Source organism: Athene noctua, chromosome 5 (genome assembly GCF_965140245.1).
Source record: "Athene noctua chromosome 5, bAthNoc1.hap1.1, whole genome shotgun sequence".
NCBI classification, from domain to species: domain Eukaryota; kingdom Metazoa; phylum Chordata; class Aves; order Strigiformes; family Strigidae; genus Athene; species Athene noctua.
Genome location: NC_134041.1, coordinates 37,828,265 through 37,851,353, shown reverse-complemented (window position 1 = coordinate 37,851,353; position 23,089 = coordinate 37,828,265).

Below are 23,089 nucleotides of genomic sequence, written 5' to 3'. Positions count from 1 at the left end.
GTAGCAGTTCTGCACCAACTGAGATTCCCTAGTCCCCATCTATCAGCTGATCCATCAACTAGAAAGCCAGAAGGTGATCAGCAAAACTCACTCATCCTTCAACATCCCTATATGGCCTGTGAGAAAGCCTAATGGCAAATGGAGGCTAACTGTGGACTACCGTGGCCTGAATGAAGTTACGCCAGCAATGAGTGCTGCAGTGCCGGACATGCTAGAGCTCCAGTATGAACTGGAGTCAAAGGCAGCCAAGTGGTACGCCACAATTGACATTGCTAACGTGTTCTTCTCCATTCTGATAGTGCCAGAGTGCAGGCCACAGTTTGCGTTCACTTGGAGAGGCATCCAGTGCACATGGAATCAATTGCCCCAGGGGTGGAACCACAGCTCCACCATTTGCCAAGACTGGTCCATACTACACTGGAGAAGGTGGGGCTCCAGAACACCTGCAATATATTGATGACATCATTGTATGTGGGGACACAGCCAAGGAAGTCTTTGAGAAAGGGAAAGGAGATAATTGAAATCCTGCTGAAGGCCGGCTTTGCCATTAAGCACAAGAAAGTTAAGGGGACTGCAAGGGAAATTCAATTCCTAGGAATAAAATGGCAAGATGGGCGTCACCACATCCCAATGGAGGTAATAAGATAATAGCCATGGCCGCACCAACCCCTAAGAAGGAGACTCAGTCTTTCCTGGGCGCTGTGGGGTTCTGAAGGATGCACATCCCGAACAATAGACTGATTGTGAGCCCTCTCTACCATGTAACCCGCAAGAAGAACGATTTTGAATGGGGCCCTGAGCAACAACAATCCTTTGAACAAATTAAATGGGGGATTGCCCAGGCAGTAGCCCTCGGGTCAGTCCGGGAAGGGCAGGAGGTTAGAACATGCTCTACACCGCAGCCGAGGATACCTGGAGCCTCTGGCAGAGAGCACCTGGGGAAACCCAAGGCCGACCTCTAGGCTTTTGGAGCTGGGGATACAAAGGCTCTGAAGCTAATTGTACACCAACTGAGAAGGAGATACTGGCTGCATACGAAGCATTTCGGGCTGCCTCAGAAGTGGTCTGCACTGAAACACAGCTCCTCCTGGCACCCTGACTGCCGGTGCTGGGGTGGATGTTCAAAGGAAAGGCCTCCTCCACACATCATGCAACAGATGCCATGTGCAGTAAATGGGTTGCGTTGATAACACAACAGGCTCGAATAGGGAACCCCAGCCGCCCAGAGATACTAGAGGTGATCATGAACTGGTCGGAGAGCAAAGATTCTCTGATGTCAGCAGAACACAGGTGACACATGCTGAAGAGGCCCCACCATATAACGAGCTGCCGGATGAGGAGAAGCGATATGCCCTGTTCACTGATGGGTCTTGTCATATTGTGGGAAAACATCGACGATGGAAGGCTGCTGTGTGGAGTCCCACACGACAGGTCACTGAAGCTGCTGAGGGACAGGTTGAATCGAGCTAGTTTGCAGAGGTGAAAGCCATCCAGCTTGCTTTGGGTATTGCTGAGTGGGAAAAGTGGCCAAGGCTCTACCTCTACACTGACTCGTGGGCAGTGGCAAATACCCTACGGAAATAGTTGCAGCAACGGAAGCAGAACAACTGGCAACGTAAGGGTAAAACCGTCTGGGCTGCCGAAGTGTGGCAGGATATTGCAGCCCATGTAGAAAACCTCATTGTGAACGTGTGCCATGTGGATGCCCATGTACCCAAGAGTCGGGCCACTGATGAACATCGACACAACCAGCAGGCAGACCAAGCTGCTAAGATTAGAGTGGCTCAGGTGGACGTGGACTGGCATCACAAAGGTGAACTGTTCATAGCTCGGTGGGCCCACGAGACCTCGGGCCACCAAGGTAGAAATGCAACATACAGGTGGGCTCGAGATCGAGGGGTGGACCTTACTATTGACACCATCGCAGAGATCCTCCATGGATGTGAGACGTGTGTTGCAAACAAACATGCCAAGTACGTGAAGCCCCAACGAAATTGAGATCGATGGCTGAAATATAGATATGGAGAGGCCTGGCAGATCGACTACATCACACTGCCACAGACCCGCCACAGGAAGCACCACGTGCTCACAATGGTGGAAGTAACCACTGGATGGTTGGAAACCTACCCATCACCCCATGCCACCGCCCGAAACAACATCCTGGGCCTTGAAACCCAAGTCCTGTGGTGACACGGCACCCCAGAGAGAATTGAGTCAGACAACGGGACCCACTTCCGAAACAACCTCATAAGTGCCTCGGCAGAAGAACACAGCATCGAGTGGGTCTACCATATCCCCTACCACGCACCAGACTCTGGGAAGATCGAGGACTACAATGGACTCTTAAAAACCACATTGAAACCACTGGGAGGTGGGACATGCATCTAGCAAAGGCCACCTGGCTAGTCAACACAAGAGGATCTGCCATTTGAGCTGGCCCGGCTCAGTCAAAACCTCCACGTGCTGTAGATGGGGATAAAGTCCCTGTGATGCAGGGAAAATATTGGGGAAAATGGTCTGGTTTAATCCTGCACAGGGAAAAGGTAAAGGCAAACCCACCCACAGGATTGCTTTTGCTCAACATCCTAGGTGTACCTGGTGGGTGATACTGGACAATGGAGAGGTCCGATGAGTACCACAGGGGGACTTGATTCTGGGTGAGAACATGCCGTGAATTATGCTGTGCCTTTGTAAATTGTTATTTTGTTATTGTTATCTGCTAAATGGCAGCTGGACATGACGCAGTTGGTATAGAATAAAGGGGTGGATTATGTCCTGGTTCAGCTAGGATAGGGTTAAGTTTTCCCCAGCAGAGAGGCTGAAGGTATCTCCAGCAGGGTTTTTCATACCATTCTGACGTCAGGTCTGCGCACGGGAGTTCGGGAATTTTTTCCTTGGTGGCTTTGGTCGCAGGGAGCATGGAACTGTCTGTATCCATTGCGGTATTTCTCTGTCTATCTTTTGTCTTTTTCACTATTATTACTGTTTATTCTTGTTATAATTGCTAGTGTTGTTGTTCAGATTGTTCTATCACTCTGTTGTATTAAATTTCTTCTTATCTCAGCCCAGGGTTTGTGCCCTACTTATGTCTGAGGGTGGGGGAAGGACAACGGCAATGTGGTCTCCGGTCTTGGCAGGGCTTAAACCGACACACTAGAAAATCTGAATTCTTGTAAAAGTTCTCCCTCCATACATTTCCCTCTATACTTTTCCTCTGCTGTAGTTTTCCTTTTTTTTTTTTTTTTTTTTAAAAAAAAAAAAAAAAGAAAAAAAAAGGTAAAATGGAACCTTTGGAAGGCACTTGAAGATCTACAGAAGACTACATGTGAGAGAGAAAATATTCTACCTGACACTGTTACTTTTATAAAGAAGAAAGGGAAATATTTAAGGTAAAGGTCAATAATGTTGACAATTAGTCCTGCTATTTCCATAATTTAGAGAGAAGGCAATTGGGATGTAGAACAATCACAGTCTGTTTCATGCAAACATGATTCAAGACATAATTGAGTTAAAGTTACTGTTTGGATTGAACCAAGCACCTTGAAGGAGAACATTATTGTAGCTCTCAGCTACCAGAAGTGGTGTTCATTGCCTGTGCTGATTTTTATAAGCTAGGAATCTTCATTCCATTGAGCTCTCATGGAAGACTGCCCAAGTATATATTAGAAGTTCTGCCTCTTTTATTTTGTAGGAAAAGAAACATTCCTTCTCAGGCCTGATTTAGTGCTATATGAAAAATAAAATCTGCAAATTTAAATATTGAATTGGACAAACTTAATATTTTTGTCTAAATGATAAAAAAGCATACATTTCACAGCTTTAGGATTAACTGTTTGTTGTTTAGATATTATGAAACCCTCAATGCCGTTGATCAGCTGCACCTCCAAATTAAATTTATCTGTTATCAGAGAATAATTACATTATTATCATGTACCATGCAATTTTTACATATAGAAAGAAATCTTGCTAGCACAGGATGCAAAAACTTATTGGTGGGATCTGTTGATAATGGTATACATTAATTCTAACAGTGAAAGTTACTTTTTGTGAAAAAATAATGGCAGAGAAAGGGAGCAGGAAAGGGAAAAGTCTTCCCAGTTGCTATCTAGAAAAGGTAGCTGTGAGACAAGCATTTACTGTCTGGGTGCTCTCTCCAGTGCAGGAAGTGGTGACAACAAAGATGACTGATTGTTTTTTCCTCAATACTATATAGTTTTTTTGCCAGGACCTTCTAAAACTTGTTTTATGATAATATTAGCAATAACTGCAGCATGCTAATCACATGCAAATGTTGCAAGTGCAATAGTTGTTCAGCTTCTGTGCACATACATTGTTGGTTAACTGTTTAATACTTGATAGAAATCTACTTTGCTGGGCATGACATTCAGTTTTCTCAAACATAAACTAAATTATGAAACAAGAGGTAGAATAAAGGGGGCATGAGAGGATTGATTCTTAGACCACCGATAGTTCTTGCCCATGAGAACCTGGTACAAGGCCGCAAAAGCATCAATATAAGAAAAAAAATACTGCCACAGACACTCAGAAAATATTTGTCTCAGTAGCTCCAGGGAAAAGTTACAGAGCTGCAAACCATGCATTTGCACTGTTTTCCACAATTTCTGCTTGTGTTCTTACTTTGTCAGATCTGCCTGTCTTCAGGTAGATGTAGCTGTTACATTGTTCTTTTGGGGCTTATTTCCACCACCACCCCACCCCACCCCGTTTCGTCTTTCTAACTCCTATGACTATGTTTTGCCACAGTCCAGCTCCAGTTTTCCTTTTGCATTATTTAGCTTTGTCCACTATTTGGGGCAGAGTTTGCATGCAGGACTGCAGGAGAGCTGCTGCATGCAAAGTGTATGGGGAGTGCAAGTGCCTGAGGACAGCTCTATAGCCTGAGCGAACAAGGTTCTCGAGAAGTTTGTTCTGTGCTCTTTGTATCATTTGATAGTGCTTAGTTACTTTTATTTTACACCTGATTTCTTATTTAGCTCCAACTGTCAGTCAATGGACCTACTAAGGCTTTTGTTTGCTAGACTGAATAGATCTTCTATCACCAGCATTTTGGTTCCCCAGACACTTCCAGATCCTGATCAGGTCAGTCATTCACTTATAAATTGAACAGACTGAACTTTTATATTAAGGGATTCTCCCAAGTCCTTTAAATAATTCTTCCATTTTTTTCCTGAACTCCTAATGAATGAATTACTGGGGCATTTTTTAATTTTGATACATATGCAGCTTGTTATGTTCTGCTGTATTTCAGAGGAACTTGGGAGGCTTCTTGCTTCTCACAGTAGTTATTGTGTCCAATGTGTTGGTAAAATTGATTAGATCTAATGTGTAAAATCCCCCCAAATCAAGTATTTTACTTTCTGTTGATGTATCTTAAAGACAGCATATAATTCTGACCTGATAGTATGTCATTTGGATTTTTCAAAGTATTTTTTTGTATGCTGATATGCTGAGAGGAAAAAAACCTAGCTGGATGGAACAATGGTGAAACAGCAGCTACTATCAGAGTGTAATCTTTGAATGCTATCAGTGAATTACAAGGAAGATTACAAATAGAGAAGAGTAAGTAGACTTAGACTCAGGTTTCTACTTATGCAAGAGAAAGTGAAATAAATAAGCTAGTAAGTAAGTATCAATAGTAAATTTACATTGTATTGTTAATTATGATCTAAACATCATTTGAAGGGACATTCTGCATTTTGTTGGGTGCAAGCTGAAGAACAGTTTTCTTGAAAAAAAAACCTACCAGACTTTTGTTTTTTGAAAAAAAGACCCTACCAGTCTCTTACACTCAATATCTTGTTATAGACAAGAGCAATATACTTTACATGAAAAACCAAGGCTTTCTTATTAATATAATTAAAGTCTTAACAGCCTAATCAAAGAATTAACAGCCCATTTACAATGATACTTAAACTTCAAAATATGTACAGGTAAAATTGGCAAACTTTCTAGTGTCTATACCTTTCTTTAGTGTTACTGTTACAGTCTCCCTCCAGGTCCTCATGTCTGATTTCAGTTCATGCTACATATAATAATTACAAGTTTTAACTACCCATTAGTTACAAAACAGATAAAATAGTAGGTATTACCTAACACAATTTTACAAAATGAAGGAAAAATCTAAAATAGAGTAGATTGTAGTTACTTTGTCATTAGATAATTGCAGTTACATGCCTCCAGCCAGCCCTAGACAAGTTTACACGAAGCCTGTTAAGTCTAGAGGCCTGTATTAATGTAACACAAAGACTGTGGCCTCTTACCAGCAACAAGATTTTATTTACTAGGCCACAAATCTATATTACAGATATTTTAATGGACCATAACAAAAACATTGTGTTCCAAACATTTTTATCTGTCAAATGCAGATATAGCAATGGAATGCAAAATGGCACAAAAGTTAAATACTGAAAAACTAATGATTGTCAAAATCCAGAAGTACTTGAAAGTGTGTGTAAGCACTTATATATATTGGGTCAATATTTAATCTAAGAGCACAACAGATCATCACAAGTTAAGAGCATTTGTAATGAATGCCACCTTTTTCACTGCAAATATCTTATTTGTACAGGATATTGTACAGGAAAATGGTTATATTCTACAGCAAAACAAGACAATAAAGGAAAGTGTACTTTTTATGAATCACTGACTAAGATCTTGGAAATACACTCAAAAGAGCTTTATGGAAGTACTCAGTCTGACAGTTGATATGAAAATTCCCTTCCCTAACTGTTATAGAAAACTGCCTTTATAGTTTTATTTTATATATATATATATATATATATATATATATATATATAAATGTAATGTGGTAGTGGAATTTTACAGGAGACTTTGGTATTGTTCATGCTTAAATAAAACAAACTAAAAGACAGCTTGGCCCTTGAAATAAGGATTTTTCTTTTTAGAAGCAAGACGTGTCCATGAAGGGTGAAGGAATACCCCTGGACAACTGAGGTAAGGGTAACATCCTAGGCCTTCTATCATGATCTAGGTGAAGATGTCCCTGCTCATTGAAGGGGAGGAGGTGGACTAGATGACCTTTAAAGGGCCCTTCCAACCCAAACTATTCTATGAAACCCTCCCAGGATTGTCTGATGTCACAGATAAGTAACTGTAGTAATGACTTGCGGAAACACGACTCCACAACCTCTAAGGTTATAAAGTAGGTATGTTTATACAGCACTGAGGCACACAGGGGATTGCTCCACCACAAATGTGTGCACCCACTGTAGTAATTTGGTTTCCCTTTATACAATGAAGTGTTACTTATTCATGATACTTTCAAAAACGCCTGTACATATTCATGATCTCTTCACAAAAAGTCAGGTTTTATTATAGTGAGTTCTGAGAAGTCATTTCCATGTGCTCCACCCTGGTCTCCTCCTAGTTACACCTGTGCAGTGTCTCCTGGTGGTCATGGGCCAGGGTCTCAGAGATTAAGTATCTCCCCTTCCTCACTGTTGAACTTTTCACCTCTGTTTCTTGCACAGGCTCTGTAGCCTCCTGGGCTTAGTCTAAACCACAGGGTTGGTTTCAACCAGTTTCCAGGGTTAGCTTCTATCTTGCTACTCCATTCCTTCCTATATTGCCACTCCATTCTAACTTGGTCATCCTTTAACTACTAGATCTTTAATTCCTAAGTTTTATTTACTAAATGTCTAGCTTCTATACTTTATTTCAATTTCCTATTTTTACTCCCTATTTCAGTAAGACTGGCTCCAGGGACATCTGGATCAGAATGCTGCAGAACTCATTGCTTTGCAAAGTTTTATGAAGACTAGTAACCATTAGTGTGGATATTACTGATTAGTCAAATTGTATTGTGCCTGAACGTTTGAATGGTATAAGAACCCTGTATATAATTACATTCAGGGTGCTTGTGGTGGCGCAATTCTCACACCTCCCCGCCCCTCCTTGTTGGGCTGCTTGGTGCTAGGTGTGAATCCACTCACATCCCCCAAGCTATACACCAACCTGTGGAGATAAGGACTGATAACATTAAGGCACCCCCTTAATGAGCCTGGCTCCTGCCCTCCTGGTTGCTGGGAAATGGTTATAACAGCCCATCATCTCCTAATGGCCTGGCACACCTGTGTCTGAATGTGATCAAATGGGAACAATAACAGAGTTGCACATTCATCAAGTTCTTGTGCAACTGATGGAAGGCACCAGAAGGTATCTGACAAAAGACAATTATCTTGGACCCTATAAATTGCAACCACAAGGGAGACCCTTTGAGCTCTTCTAGATTGCAGTGGGCCTGTGACCAGCATCTCCTCTGAGCTGGGAACCTCTCAGGTACCAACACCCTTAAGGTGTCATCTGCTGACAGAGCTGATGGAAGGCCAGGGCAAAGTCAACCTGCTCGAGTCTCAATTATTGCCCATTGAGGAATGCCAATGTGAGTATTTGCTCTAAACTCAAGAGGGAAATTTTCTTTGAGCTAGCTGCTCTTTCAACCATTCTTTCTCTGTTTATTGGTGTGTGTTGGGGGGTATGTATCCTTGTTTCTGTGTGTATTTGTCTGGTTTGTGTTCATTTTACTGAATCCAAACACCTTTATTTCTGTAGGTAGATGCCTGTTTTGTGTATGCACATGTATATATGTGTATAAATTAAGGTACTGTTAAGTAAGTTAGAATTAATCTTGTCATTTTAGAATATGTAAATAAGTTGCTTTTCTTTCAACATTTCTGAATTATTTTGTAATTATAATTTGCTGTTAGTTATTAATAAATCTAGATTTCCTGCTAAATCATTACTGTGTTAATACTTTCATCTGCAACAGTGCTCCAATTTGACTTGAACACCTCATGCACATGAATAAATATTTACTGTTGAAATTCTATACTTGGCATACTAGCATCTCTCCTTGGTCAGCATGGGCCAGTTGCAAATTTTTATGACACAATTCACTTTCTTTTGAAGTCCCAGATTGTTTTTTGCAGAAGGCATCACACATACAATACACTGGTAGTTGACAATGTATCTCCATGATGATAATAAATTATTGTCTATAATTTTCCAAGGAAACGAGCACTGGATATCTCCATAGACAGAAAGGCAATTCCTGCTTGCATTTTCTGTATATGGATATAGTTGTAAGGTAAGAATTAACTGCTACTATTCATACTTCAAGCATAACATAATGCATGAATGTGCACTGTTGAAAAGTATCTTTCCAAATATCTAGGGATATCTAAATATCTGAAATTAATAAAAAAACTTCAAGGGTAAAAACTCTGAAGAAAGTGAAAGCCTGATTGGTGTCAGAATACAAGAGAAGCAGCAGCTTATGAATAAGCTCCCTGCTGCGCATCCTTCAGCACTCACATTTGCATCAGTGAAGTCAGAACTGCTTAAACTTGGCAAAGTTTACACACACACACACACACACACGTTTTATTATCTTGGTCTCTTTTGTTTGTTTGATGTACTTCACTGGACAAATATATCCTAGTTATTTCTGAAGACACCTTGAGACGCTGTCATTTGACATAGGAAACAAGTGTTTGAAAGTAGACTTGATGTGGTAGGCTGGCTGGTGAAATAAAAGGATTACAAATTAGTAGCCACATAAAAACAAAGTGAGGAACCTTGTGGGTCTCTATCAGGACAGTAGTAATTTTTTTTAGTATTACATTTGTGCAACAAGGGGAAAAGTAGTAGATTTATACTCAGTTTCAGATTATAGAATATTCTGTGCCATGTAGGATCAGCTTTCAAAGGCACAGAATTAATACCAAACTGAAATTTCTGCATCAATGCTTCCATCTCTATGAGCACAGAGTAATCCTGGAAATGTCTTGTTCATCTAGAGAAATTCAGGTTATTATAATAGCAAAAGAAATACCTTTTCAGAATCATTTTCCCCAAATTTTTAGGGAAGTTGCTGAAAGACAGTTGAAATCAGCTGAGAAGTCAGATGCTTTTCTAATCCTATCAAATCAATACTTGCTTCAGGATACAGACTTTACATGCTTGTAAACTCTCACTTTTTTTTTTTTTTTTTTCCTCATTATTTTAGAAGAGATGTAGACACAGGGAGATTATATATACAGAAGGAACAAGAAACAATCATAAAATCATAGAATCAAAGAATGGTTTGGGTTGGAAGAGACCTTTAAAGATCATCTAGTCCAATCCCCCTGCCATAGGCAGGGGTAACTTCCACTAGGTCGGGTTGCTCAAAGGCACGTCCAACTTTAGCTTGAACACTTCCAGGATGGAACATACACAGTTTCCCTGAGTGACATGTTCCAGTGTCTCACTGCCCTAATTAAAAAAAAAAAAAAAAAAAAATGTCTAATATCTAAAGTAATGTAAAATGTCATAGCTAAGATAAATCTTCCCTCTTTCGGTTTAGAACTGTTGTCTCTTGTCCTGTCACTACAGGTGATGATAAAAAGTCTGTCTTTTTTATAAGTCCCTCTTATATATTGAAAGGCTGTGATAAGGTGTTCCTGGAGCATTCTTTTCTCCAGACTGAACAATGACAACTCTTTCAGCCTTTCTTCCTTAGAGAGGTGTTCCAGACTTCTAACCATTTCCATGGTCCTTCTCTGGACTGTCTGTAACAGATCCATGGCTTTCTTTTGCTGGAGGTCCCAGAGCTGGATGATGTATTCCAGGTAGGGTCTCCTGAGAGCAGAATAGAGGGGGAGAATCACCTCCCTCAGCTTCCTGGCTACGCTTCTTTTCACACAGCCTAAGATAGGAAGGATCACCAGATTAATCAGGCACAATTTGCCCTTGTTGAAGCCATGTTGGCTGTATCTAATCATATCCCTGTCTTCCATGTGCCTTGGCATATCTTCCAGGAGAATCTGTTCCAGGACCTTACTGGGCACAGAGGTGAGGCTGACTAGTCAGTAGTTCCAGGATCCTTGTTAAAAATGAATGTGATATTTCCTTTTTTTCAGTCACTGGGGATTTCACCTGACTGCCATGACTTTTCAAATATGATGAGGAGAGCAGCTTAGCAACTACATCTGACAGTTTCCTCAGGACTCTGGGGTGCATCTTAGCGGGTCCCATGCACTTGTATATGTTCAAGCAGGTCAGATTGTCTCAAACCTGGTCATATCCTATGATGGGTGGACATCTTTTCCCTACTTCCTGCCTTTAGGTTCAGGGACTTGAGAGATGTGGGAAGAGTGGTTGCCAGTGAATACTGAGGCAAAAAATTGTTCAGTACCTCTGCCTTCTCCTTGTCCCTTGTCATTAGTTCTCCTTGTTTTACTTACTGGACGGATGGGTAGTGGGAGGTACATCTTATTTTGTCTTTTTTTTTTTTTTTTTTTCTGACAAGTGTACCTGTATAAGCCCTTTTTATTATTCTTCACATTCCTTGCCAAATTCAGCTCTGGTTGTGGCTTAGCTTTCCCAGTCCCATTCCTACCCATCCTGACAGTGTCCCTGTATTCTTCCTAGGATGCACGACTCTACTTCCACTACCTGTGCATTTCCTTCTTACCATTTAGTCTGATCTTACCTAGCCATAATGATCTTCTGCCTTCCTTCTCTGATTTTTCACATGTGCAAATCAAGAACTCTGGTGCTCTAAGAAAGGTAAAGCATTTCAGAGGTGTTTCCCTGTTGGCTCCTCTGGCTCTGTTTCCTAAAGCTCCATCTACTGCTGCTAAATCTATCTTGAAGCCCTCTTCATAGGTCTGCCCATCTTACTGGCGAAGACCTTATCACACTATGTCAGGTGAATCCTACCACCTCCCAAAAGGCAAAATTTCAGATATATTAACGAGTGAAGTTTTAAATTATAAAATCTGGACATTATATTAAAAAAAAAAAAACCAACAAAAAAACAACAAAAACCAAGTCTTTAGTTTTTCATACAGAGAAAAGGTTGGATCATTTTATTTATTTCTGAAAATTTTGCCAACAGGAGATTAGAATACTCTGACTGGAATAAATCTCATCACAGCTGAGTTCAGCAAATTACTCAGGTACATGGCAAAGCATGAGCACTGTGGGAACTTGTCACAATTTCTCACAAACAAGAACATGCCCTAAACTAAAAAAAAAAAAAAAAAGTAAAAAATTGAACCAGTTCCTGAACTAACTTCCTGTTCTGCATGCAATCACCTCATAGAATTGTGAGGTGTTGGTTGGCCATATTTTCATTAATAAACCCCATTCCTCCATAGGATGTAAAATGTTATTAAAAAAAAATGCCATTAGAAATTACATAAGAGGAGAAAGTGACAGGAGAAATTGTGCATGTTTGAGAACATCTATGAGATAACGAAATTCAACCATACAGAAAGTGTCTCAAAGGAGGGAAAAGAATAAACCAGCATAAACAACTGCATATAATTAGATCTGTATTGCTCAGAAAGCAGCTATAACAGATATACATAGAGGAAAAGCAATCTTCTTGATACCCATTGTCTGATTTTGATTAACGTATCACTTTTTCTTTCACAAGGGATAAGATTTGAAAGCATCAGAGGCAGGTTTAGATGCTGTCATTCATGTCAAGATATCAAGAAATACAATATATTTTTTCCTTTTTATTTGTAAAAGTGCATCAACTCTCAGCTTTTGCTATCCATAACAGGATATATAAAATGAACAGGACAAGCAAACTGAGAACATGTTATACTGTGATACTTGCTTAGCCTTGTTTTGCAGGTGGTGTTATCCGAGTCCAATATGCTCTGACTATGAGTGCATAAATTTTAGTATCAGATTTTCTTATCTGAAGACAGTTCATCTTATACGGGATTTCAGATTTAGCAGAGTGATAAAAAATATACCGAAAACACAATGAAAATATTAAATTTAGCAAAATGCAGCAGTTGTAATACACACTTCAGTTACAGTACCAGTATAATTCCCCATTAGCAGGAATACATGGGTTGAAGCCGGCTCAAGCATGATTCTGTCTTGGAAACTCTTGCTAGTTACTTAGTTTTTATACTCTGGGTTGGGCTGAGACACCCATTCACTCTTCCCCATGTTGGTCTAGCTAAGCCAAGGAGGCATTTATGCCACTAGCTGATCCACTTAGTTGTTGATATCTGTTTAAAACAATGGCCATCCTCTGGTCCCTTTGCAGTGAGAGAAAGTCAGCCTGTTTGCAACAGCTGTGGTCAGTCACACCCTGTGCTGTTTTCTGAGCTTCATGGGCACATTGTCCTTGCCCAAATCCACTAATCTCTTCCATTGTAGAGATTTATTCAATGAGTCCCATTCAACCCCTAGGGCTTTAGTCAGTCACAGTTACTGATGACTGACTGAACAGCAGTATTAAAAGACTTGTTTGGTTTGGTTTTAAAATGTCCATAATATTCTATCAATAGAATATTATCAATATTAGTTGCCCTTGAATAAATATCTGCTCTTTTCTGCCTAAACTAGAAGAATGAGTTAGACAACAGCTGAAAACTACTCACAAATTAAATGATAAATTTTACCCATCTTTGCATTTGATGAAAGCCTTTATTACACATCAATATACCATACTCTTTCTTTCTTAAATAAAGGTTTTAGACAACAGGTTATTGACATTTGAAGTTAAAAAACAGTTAACTTCATGTTCTGAAATGGATAAAGTTAAACTGTTTTCACAGAGGACAAATTCAAGTGGATAAAAGATTCATCCATGAAGATCTTTCAGAAGTCTTCTGACTCAGACTCCACCACTTCATTTTTCATTAACTTTCTTTCCCCAGATTCGCTGCCAGATTAATTCTGTTTGCAGAACAGAAATTTGAGTTTCCTGCAGTGCTAAAGATGTCTGAGTATTTTTCTATTAAAAAGAAATGCTGTTGTCTTCTGTTAAGCTCTGACAGCAATAAAGACAATATCTGCACTATCCATACGGCTAGTGATCAAATAATTGATATAGCATAATACAACACAAACTCCTGATACAGTAAAAGGTTTCCTTTATAAAAATGACAGATTTATTATAGTAGGAAAACTACATTTTTACAAGATTAAATTCAGTTTTATAAACTGAACAGAACCTGACAGCATTGTTCACAGTACTCTGCTATCCCTAGGAGATTCAGATACTAACAGGAAAACAAAACATGAAGTAACACATAGAAAACATTGTACAAATAAATGTTTTTCACAAAATCATCAGGTGCGGTGGGGTGGTTTTTTTTGGTTTTTGTTTGTTTGGTTGGTTTTTTTTAAAAAAAAAAAAAAAAGTCTCTGTAGGTATAATCAGTGTATCAATATGAATACACCTCTCTGACACCTGTATCTCCAATATCTCCAATAGCTAAGCTCTCCCCTCAAAACTATAATCAGCAACAGAAATAGCAGAAGAGAAGCTAGATAGTTTCCTGTTTCTCACTGCTGGTAACTCAGACAAATAAAGTCAGTTTGTCCGATATTCATCCCTTTCTGATTGACATGGCAACAGGAACAGGCAAGGAAGCTTGGTCATCTGTCTGCCAGAAGTAAACACAACATATCTGGCTCCCTGACAAAGACCACTGCCACCTCTATTTTTGATCTGAGAGTTTCATTGTCATTCATGCAAGAAAACAATGTTATTGCAGAGCAACTATTTGCAGAAAATACTTGTGGTTTACCCTTGCAATTAGTTTCCCTCTCAGCTGTTATCTGGAATTCAAGTTCATTCTGTTTCTGGGTATCTGATTACACATCTTACATGCTTAATTATATCTTTGCTTAAAACCAACTTGAATGTTGTGATTTTGCCATCAAGATGAAGATGAGATGCCTTTATCCAGAGTTGGTAACAACAATAATAGAGACTGAGTGTTGTACTGGAATGTTAAATAGTTACCCAGAGCATTTGTAGGCTCGAATAACTATGAAATCCACATTAGCACAACTTTGCTACTGCTGTTACCAGGATTGTTCACACTGCAGTCACCCATTCATTTGCTATGTAAGTATATTCAGAGCAAGATGGTGAGCTAAGGCCATTCATACTGCCATGAAAATAGTAATTAGGTATACAATCTCTTTCTGTTTAAAAAGTCTGTATCTAATTATGGAGTATTGTGTCAATTCTTCTCCTCCATTGCTGACAGACTGCTGACAGTGACTGTGTTCATTAATATATTTTTGCTTTTTTTTTTTTTTCTCTTGAAGCCAGTAAAGCCTGAAAAGAGACAAGAAACATCTGCAAACTACCAAGATTTTTAACATGTTGTGCTGCATATCTCTACCTCCTTTTACTATAGTTATACAGTCCCCACTGCTACAGTTTGATGCACTTAGTTAATCTTAGTCTAATGGATTTTGTCTTTATAACAAGATGGAGAAGTAAGGGAGTCACAGTCAAATTCATTTTTTAAATGGTAATCAGACATGCACTGACATGTTAAGGCTGAAATCTCAATTGTCACTCTTAAAAAAACAGCTATGTGTACCTTGGGTGGCAGATGCATGAATTAGCATGGATATATTTTCTTCTGTCTCTACATGTATAGCTAAAATACACTGAGAAGAGAGATAATGACTAACTTTGTGAACACTAATTCACTCAATGGTTTGGATGCTGTAGACTTGCTTGTCATGAAGATAGTACAAAATACACCACTACAGGAGAAATTCTAGTATTCTGTGTGGGAGGTGCATGCGCCCAATGAAAGCAGAGCTTCTCCGCTGCTGAGGTGTAGCAGCTTTGGGCTGCCTTTGTTCTCAGGGCCTCATGGCAATTGAGGCTTTTGGCCAATGAGAGCCACTATTGACTACAGGTCAGATTCGGCTTGGGTATAAATGGAGTCCTATGGGGGGACTACTTGGGGCTCATCTCCTGGAGCAGCAGCTGCGGTCGAGAACTCTCCCCTTGGGTCAGGACGCTGCACAAGGAAACTCCTCGAGGTTCCTTGGGTCGGGATGCTGCCCTGAGCAGGTCCTCAAGGTTGAGAGCCCTCACTTGTCAGGTGAGTGATAAAGCGTTTTGGGTTGCTGTTAAACCCTAGAAAGCTGTTCTGTTCTCTTCTCACAGACATTAGAACCTGTAATTTATGGAGAGCTAGTTACCTGTGTTAATAATTTTTTATTATTTTTGGTGAGTGGCTGTTTAATTGAGAGCATCTGTAACAATTGGTGTAGTCGGCAAGATGTTGATAGAGGAGATATTACAGAAATATAGTTGTGGCCCTTCTCCCTCAGATGTGCAGTGGGTGAAGGAGAGGTGGTTTGATTCAGTGGAAGTTGCAAGAAAATTGGAACAAAGCCAGGGAAGCTGGTGGATAAGCGGAAGTGAAGGAAAAATTTGTGCCATTTTAGGTGCCTGCTTGATTCAGGTGCAGGATTGCTTTGTAATGGTGGAGAAAGATGCCTTACAGGAGCAGTTGGAAATCGATCATTTAAAGACAGAATTATTACGAGAAAGAGAGAAAGTGGTTATTAGAAAGAAAAATTGATATTGTGCTGGCACGACCAAAAAAACCTCCTAGGTTGTTCAGATTCAGAAGTTAATTACAGGTGTAGATCTTGAGGAGTGGGATAGAGATATTTGGGGAGAGTCTGATGAAAGTGGCTTGGAGGAAATAGAGGAATTGGAGGAAAGACAGGTGTGACCTCTCATTAAAACAGAAAGGCACACAGGTCCACAAGGCGGGAACCCCCGAACCACCATCCATACAACCCCCTGGACGAGACCTGAGCTTAGTGAGCTTCAGGTTAAATATTCGCGTAAGCCGGGTGAAACTGAAAATGAGTATTTGTGGAGAGTTTCTTTAACGGGGGGGGGGGATCGAATTCTGTTGAGTGATGACGAGGCAGGACGTTTCTGGGGTCCCAGAGTGTTTTTAAGTGATGGACCAGTGGGTAACCAGTCGATAACATCTTGAGTAGCTTTCTGGCCTGGGTGTGTGGACCCTAAGGAGAGGGGAGAAGCTGTTACCATTAAAGTAAATGGAATGTTGGAGCTGGCGGAGGGAGTACAAAAGGCCACTTGCATTCAAGTGATGTATGAGAGGGGTCGATGCGAAATCCTGCTTGCTGCACTGGTGGATCCCAGCCACCTTAGAGCTCTTATTAGAGGGCTCCCGGATGTCTTAAAGATCCATGTCCTGTCCCTCCGAGAAAGAGTGCAAAGAGCTATTGAATGCAACCAGTGAACACCCCCCCCACCCACCCCCCCCACCCCCCACCCCCACCCCTCATTTACACATCTTAACGTGGGCAGAAGTGTTACATGATCTGGTTGCTTATGGGCGAGAGATGGGCTGGACTGACCCGGGTGAGGGTGAAGATGGAAGCTGAAGGGTTCAGCAAGTCAGTCGGAAACTTCTTCCCAGGCAGCCTCCTCGTAGAGACTTTAAACTGCCCCAGGATAAATCAAGTCAATTTTACGATTCAAGAAGGAATCATCTTTGGTGGAAGGCATTGGCACTGGGGGTACCCCAAGTAGTATTACATGGGCAATCTACTGGTAACATCTCGAAGTTGGTGCAATTTCTGGAAGGCAGAACTCGAGAACAAAGGAAAAATATTAGGGTTTGATGTTTTGGTAGGTGAACAGTGGTGTTTACCAGATGGCAGTGTGGAGTTTTGGAGTTTGGGGGACAGAAATTGCCTATGTCTCTCAATACACATTGCCAACTGCTGCCAAACAGGGTATTTTTGAAGTGATTAATGATACTGAAAAATATTATAAATCGTACACATTTTCCTTACAGTTCTCCAGTGTGGCCAATCCACAAACCAAACAAAAGGTGGCAGTTAACAGACGATGATGGGCGGCTGAATGCCCATCCGGGCCTTTTGTCAGCTGCAAGGCCTGACTGGGCTGGGTGCAGCCAGGTCTGGGATGGACTATTTGTGGTACTTTTGTCAGAAGCAGAGGTGACTTTGCCTCCACGTGGGACAGCAGGCAATTTACATTTGTATGTCTCTCGAAGACAATTTCTTGCTATGCATTGACTCAAAAGCTCGCTAAAACCATGCCCTGAGAAGGGGTTAAGGTCTCTGGAAACACCACCACCCCGTCCAGTGAGAAACTGCGAGGAGGCGCTGTGTGCATTACTGCCACACACAGCAGACAGGGAAGGAAACACCCAAATCAATTTAATCAGGTAACAGGAGCCACTTTACTACCAGGGTGGACCAGGAGTGGGCACACAAGGCATCAAGTGGGTGTTTCATACACCATATTACCCTCAAGCTAATGGCATGGATGAGTGAATTAGGGGCTCGATCAAGAGACATGCCAATGTTTCATGACCTAACTAGGATATAAGGTTGGCATAAGCGTTTTTTATTATTAATAACCGCTGGTGACTTTATGTGAACCCCAAAATATGAGAATTTTGTCCTATGGGATTATCAGGTGATGATGCTACTATATTTGACAATCATAAGGGCCAGTTCCCCCTGAAAATATATGCAGGCCAACCTGCCATGGTGAAGTTGCCCTCAATTGGGATTGTGTCTAGGACCATGGTAAAATCTAAGGGTTTACATGCCTGGGGAGGTGTGCAGGCTTAGCTCCTGCCGGGATCGGAGAGCACGTTGCCGTTGCCCCTCCCCCACCCACGGCCAGTTGGGCTGGAAGTTAGGCACAGACCCGGGCTAAAGTAACAAGGAATTTAATACAACAGAGTGATAGAACAACCTGAACAACAACAGTAGCAGTGATAATAACAATAAACAGCAATAACAGTGAACAAAACAAAATATATACAGAGAAATACCGCTAGCTGGTTTACGGACAAAGGATTCCCGCCACCGAGCCCGACAAAAAGCAAAGTGAAAAGGTTCCGCCCCTGGACCTGACACCAGCATGGTATGAATAACCCGGCTGGAGATCCCTTCCCCCTCTCTCTCTGTTGGGAAGCTTAACCCTATCCTAGCTAAACCAGGAGACGAGGCCTTAGATAAAGCTGGAAAACCTCACTGAATCAGTTCCTGATGGATATTCCCTGATGTCTAACTTGATGCCCGGGTTCTGATCCGAGGCCTAGTTCTGGTTTTTGTTAGGATCTTTAAGGAACATATGACTTCGGTATCCTGCTTGGCCATGGGGATCCATATGGACAATGAAGACTCAGATGACAACATGGTGGTGACTGGATCTTGCGAAATTGGCAGCATTCAGAAGAATGTGATTGAACTTGGTGCTATTGTGTTAATGTCACTTCAGGTCAAAAAAAATTAAGAAAGTAGCAAGAGACTTGAGGCAATTGTTGCCATATTAAGCATTAATTGATTAATTGGATATGTTTAAATCTTCCTTGTTAGAATGGTTAATCGTCTTCCTTCAGTGTTGATTGTGTTATAATCAGACAAAACCAATTTTTATATATATATATATATATATATATATATAATTTATTTGGGTTCAATCAATTTAGGGTGGGAAGCAATAGGCAAAGCAGGGCTGGGTGCACGGAGAGCCGCAACTCTGCCACATGCACACCAAGTTCCAAAAAGCAGCGTTTTTTATACTCTTGTGCCATCGTCTTTACCAGTCTCCTACCGTCAGATATTTGTCCTGCTCTTTTCCACTGGGTCATTTGAGTTGCTTGGGTGCGTGTCCTCCTATTGGGTCTTTCGAAAGCCTCAAAGCCTTGGTCTCTTGGCGCACTTTTCTCCTACTGGATCTTTAAAAAGCCTCATGATCTCATATTTTTGGCGGGCTTTTCTTCAAACAGCAGTTACATATTAGCTCTAGGTGGGGTTTCAGAGAAACGGTTACATTGTTCCAATCCAAATGTCACACTTTACATTGTTATTGTTTAACATTTACAGATCATTCAAGTGTATCGTACCCACCCTGCCCAACCTAACAAATTAGTTACAGTAGTTTATTACAGTACCGGCCTTGCTTAACTTAGCAAATTAGTTACAGTTTATTACAATTGTAATACATTGTATGGTTGGAGGGTTGGTTTCTTTTAAGATTTGATTGTATAATCATCTAGGGATGACAATCCACAATGAGTATGGAGACTCACCAGGACTGCACTCCCTTTTAACCTTGGGGGCAAGAGGTGACTGCACCACCACTTCAAGGAAACCAGCCGAATCATGACTGTAGTCACGGGGTGGATTGTGGTAGGTACATCCACCCAATGAAAGCAGAGCTTCTTGGATGCTGAGGTGTAGCAGCTTTGGGCTGCCTTTGTTCTCGGGGCCTCATGGCAATTGAGGCTTTTGGCCAATGAGAGCCACTATTGACTACAGGTCAGATTCAGCCTGGGTATAAATGGAGTCCCCTGGGGGGCCTACTTGGGGCTCATACCCTGGAGCAGCAGCTGCGGTCAAGGATTCTCCCCTTGGATCAGGGCGCTGCCCAAGGAAATTCCTCGAGGTTCCTTGGGTCAGGACGCTGCCCTAAGCAGGTCCTCAAGGTTGAGAGTCCTCACTTGTCAGGTGAGTGATAAAGCGTTTTGGGTTGCCGGGGTTGCTGTTAAACCCTGAAGAGTTCTTTGTTATGCATTCTGGGTTGCCGTTAAACCCTAGAAAGCTGTTCTGTTCTTCTCTCACAGACATTCGAACCTGTAATTTACGGAGAGCTAGTTACCTGTGTTAATAATTTTTTATTATTTTTGGTGGGTGGCTGTTTAATTGAGAGCATCCGTAACATCCTGACACATTCTGAATTATATCCTCCATAAGATGGATTACAGTATGTCCAGGGAACTGTGCTTGGAGTTCAGAGGTACTGAGTTAACACTTCCAATCTTTATTTAAACAGTTAGATTTTTTTTAAAAAAAAAATACAGAGCATTGATCATAACAAAAAAAAAAAAAATTCTGCTCTGCTTTTTCATAGACAGCTAGAAAATGATCTTTAGAATGACTAGGAGGACCTCAAAACTTTGAAGATAAAATGATGTAGAAAGTAATTATTTAAACATTTAATAAACTTATTTTTACCTTTCCCTTCCATGTTTATTACCTACCATTTTCATAATGTAATAATTGCAATCGGCAAACTGTAAATTCCCTCCACAAATGAATATCATCTTTCATGAACTGTAAGAAGACAAGAAATATCCTCTGTAAAGAAACAAATGAAGTAACTCTTCCACAGAGCATCAGTAAGGTAAACCTTTTATGGTTTAACACCTTTCTTTTTGTTTTTTTTTTTTTGTTTGCAACAGGCCATTAAATTTTGCTGACTCATTCTACAGACCTGTGGCATGTTAGAATCAACCCTGGCAAAAAGCAAGTGACTATAAGAATCACAAGGACTGAAGAGGACTTTAGGAGCTTAAACTCTAACCCTTTATGAAAAATGATAATCTAGTCACATTCAGAGAAATCAGGACAACACAGGCAACTCAATGGGCAAGCAGGCTTTTCTGGTTTCTCCATGGAATTGAAAAGCAGTATCAATTTTTTTCACTTAATCCATATGCCATTCATCCACTCTCTTTTCACTGTTTAACAGATCACTGCATACAAAGAAGATATAAAAAGATACTCTTCTGTTTATGGTGGTGACCTTTTTTTTTTTTTTAATAATTCTTTAATAGTAAGATAACTATGAGAATAACGCCCATCTCAGACTTCAGAAATAGTTACAAATATCAAGAAGATTTGTCACAGATCTAAAAATAGGTAACAGAAGAATAGATACATAACCCTAAAAATCTTGACAAAATAGAACACATGATGCAAATGTGAAAAACTTATTTTAAGGCAAATTATGAAGATCCTTATGATGAACTTGGAGCTGAGCTGACTGGAAAGGGACACTGTAGACTGCAGCCATGCATATAACAGAGGGCAAGTAATATTCTGACTGGCAAGTACTAACACCAACCACAGGATAAATTATTTAGTGTAAAACAGAAGAAAAGGACTTTGTATGTCTTGCATGTGTACCTTTCTTAGAAACAGCCCCTGTATATGGTAGTTCATAAAAAAATCTTTTCGAACCTGTCCTGTATTAAGCACTTTCTTCAGGGATACTGATAATGTCAAGCTCTCAAGATCTCCTTGAGGATGAATGCTTACAGCTATGGATTAGTCCTTTCTGCTACAAAGTCTGCATGAAGATGTCATGATAGGACAAATAATTTAAATTTGAACTTTTAGAGTGAAAAGGCATGTCTACTACACTATTTCCACCATACTGTATAATACTTCATTTATAATAGGAGGTATTAGATTTCCTTTCTCACTAACTCTTGTGAAAAGATTATATGAAAAGCTCTGCTTCTATAAACACTTTGTCCTTTGAAACATGCATTAAAGAGCATATTAACTGTATGTTCAGAAGCTTGCTTTCTGTTTTAACCACTTTGATACATCTTAATGGAAAAAAAAGACTAAGCTAAGAGATACTGAACTGAAAAAAAACCCCTGAATATATTCACAGAAAAAAAAAAAAATCCTTCAGATGAGAAAGAGCTGTGTGTAGATCTTTCTACTAAAAGGAAATTTCAGTATAAAGTATATAGGAATTTTTCATGTAAATAAAGGCATGTATTGTGTTTTTTTGGCGAGGTTTTGGTAGTGGAGGTCTGGCAGGGGTGAATTCTGTCAGAAGATGCCAGAAGCTGTCCCCAGATCTGACAGAGCTAGTTCCAGGCAGCTTCAACACAGACCCACTGCTGGTCAAAGCTGTGCCCATCAGCAGCAGTGGTAGTGCCTCTGTGATAATGCATTTAAGAAGGAGTAAAAACTACTGTGCAACAGCAGCTAGAAGAGAGGAGTGAGAATGTTACTGATTTTATTATCAACTGAAATTAAATTGTGTTTGATTTTAATATGAGTATAGAATTAAGAGATATTTTAGTAAAAATCATTTATTTACATTTATTGAACTTTGAATCTAGCAACCGACAGCTACTCTAAAATCTCCTGTACAGCCCCGTACCAAGGCCGGAGGGATTGGTCATAATTGTTTAGTAGGAACGGTTAGAACCTAGGTAACAAAACAAAAGATGATTTGTAAACTGATTTATAATACATACATAGGACTAGAAGAATGCAAGTAGTTGTCAAGGTCTAGGATTAATGGGAACTGAGGGAAGTAACCGTAACATCTCGCAAGTACCTGCCAAGAAAACTGTGTCCTTAAGCAAAAGGTAATTCTGATGGGGTAGATCACAACCATCTACTCACATTAAACCCCAGACCCATTTCTAGA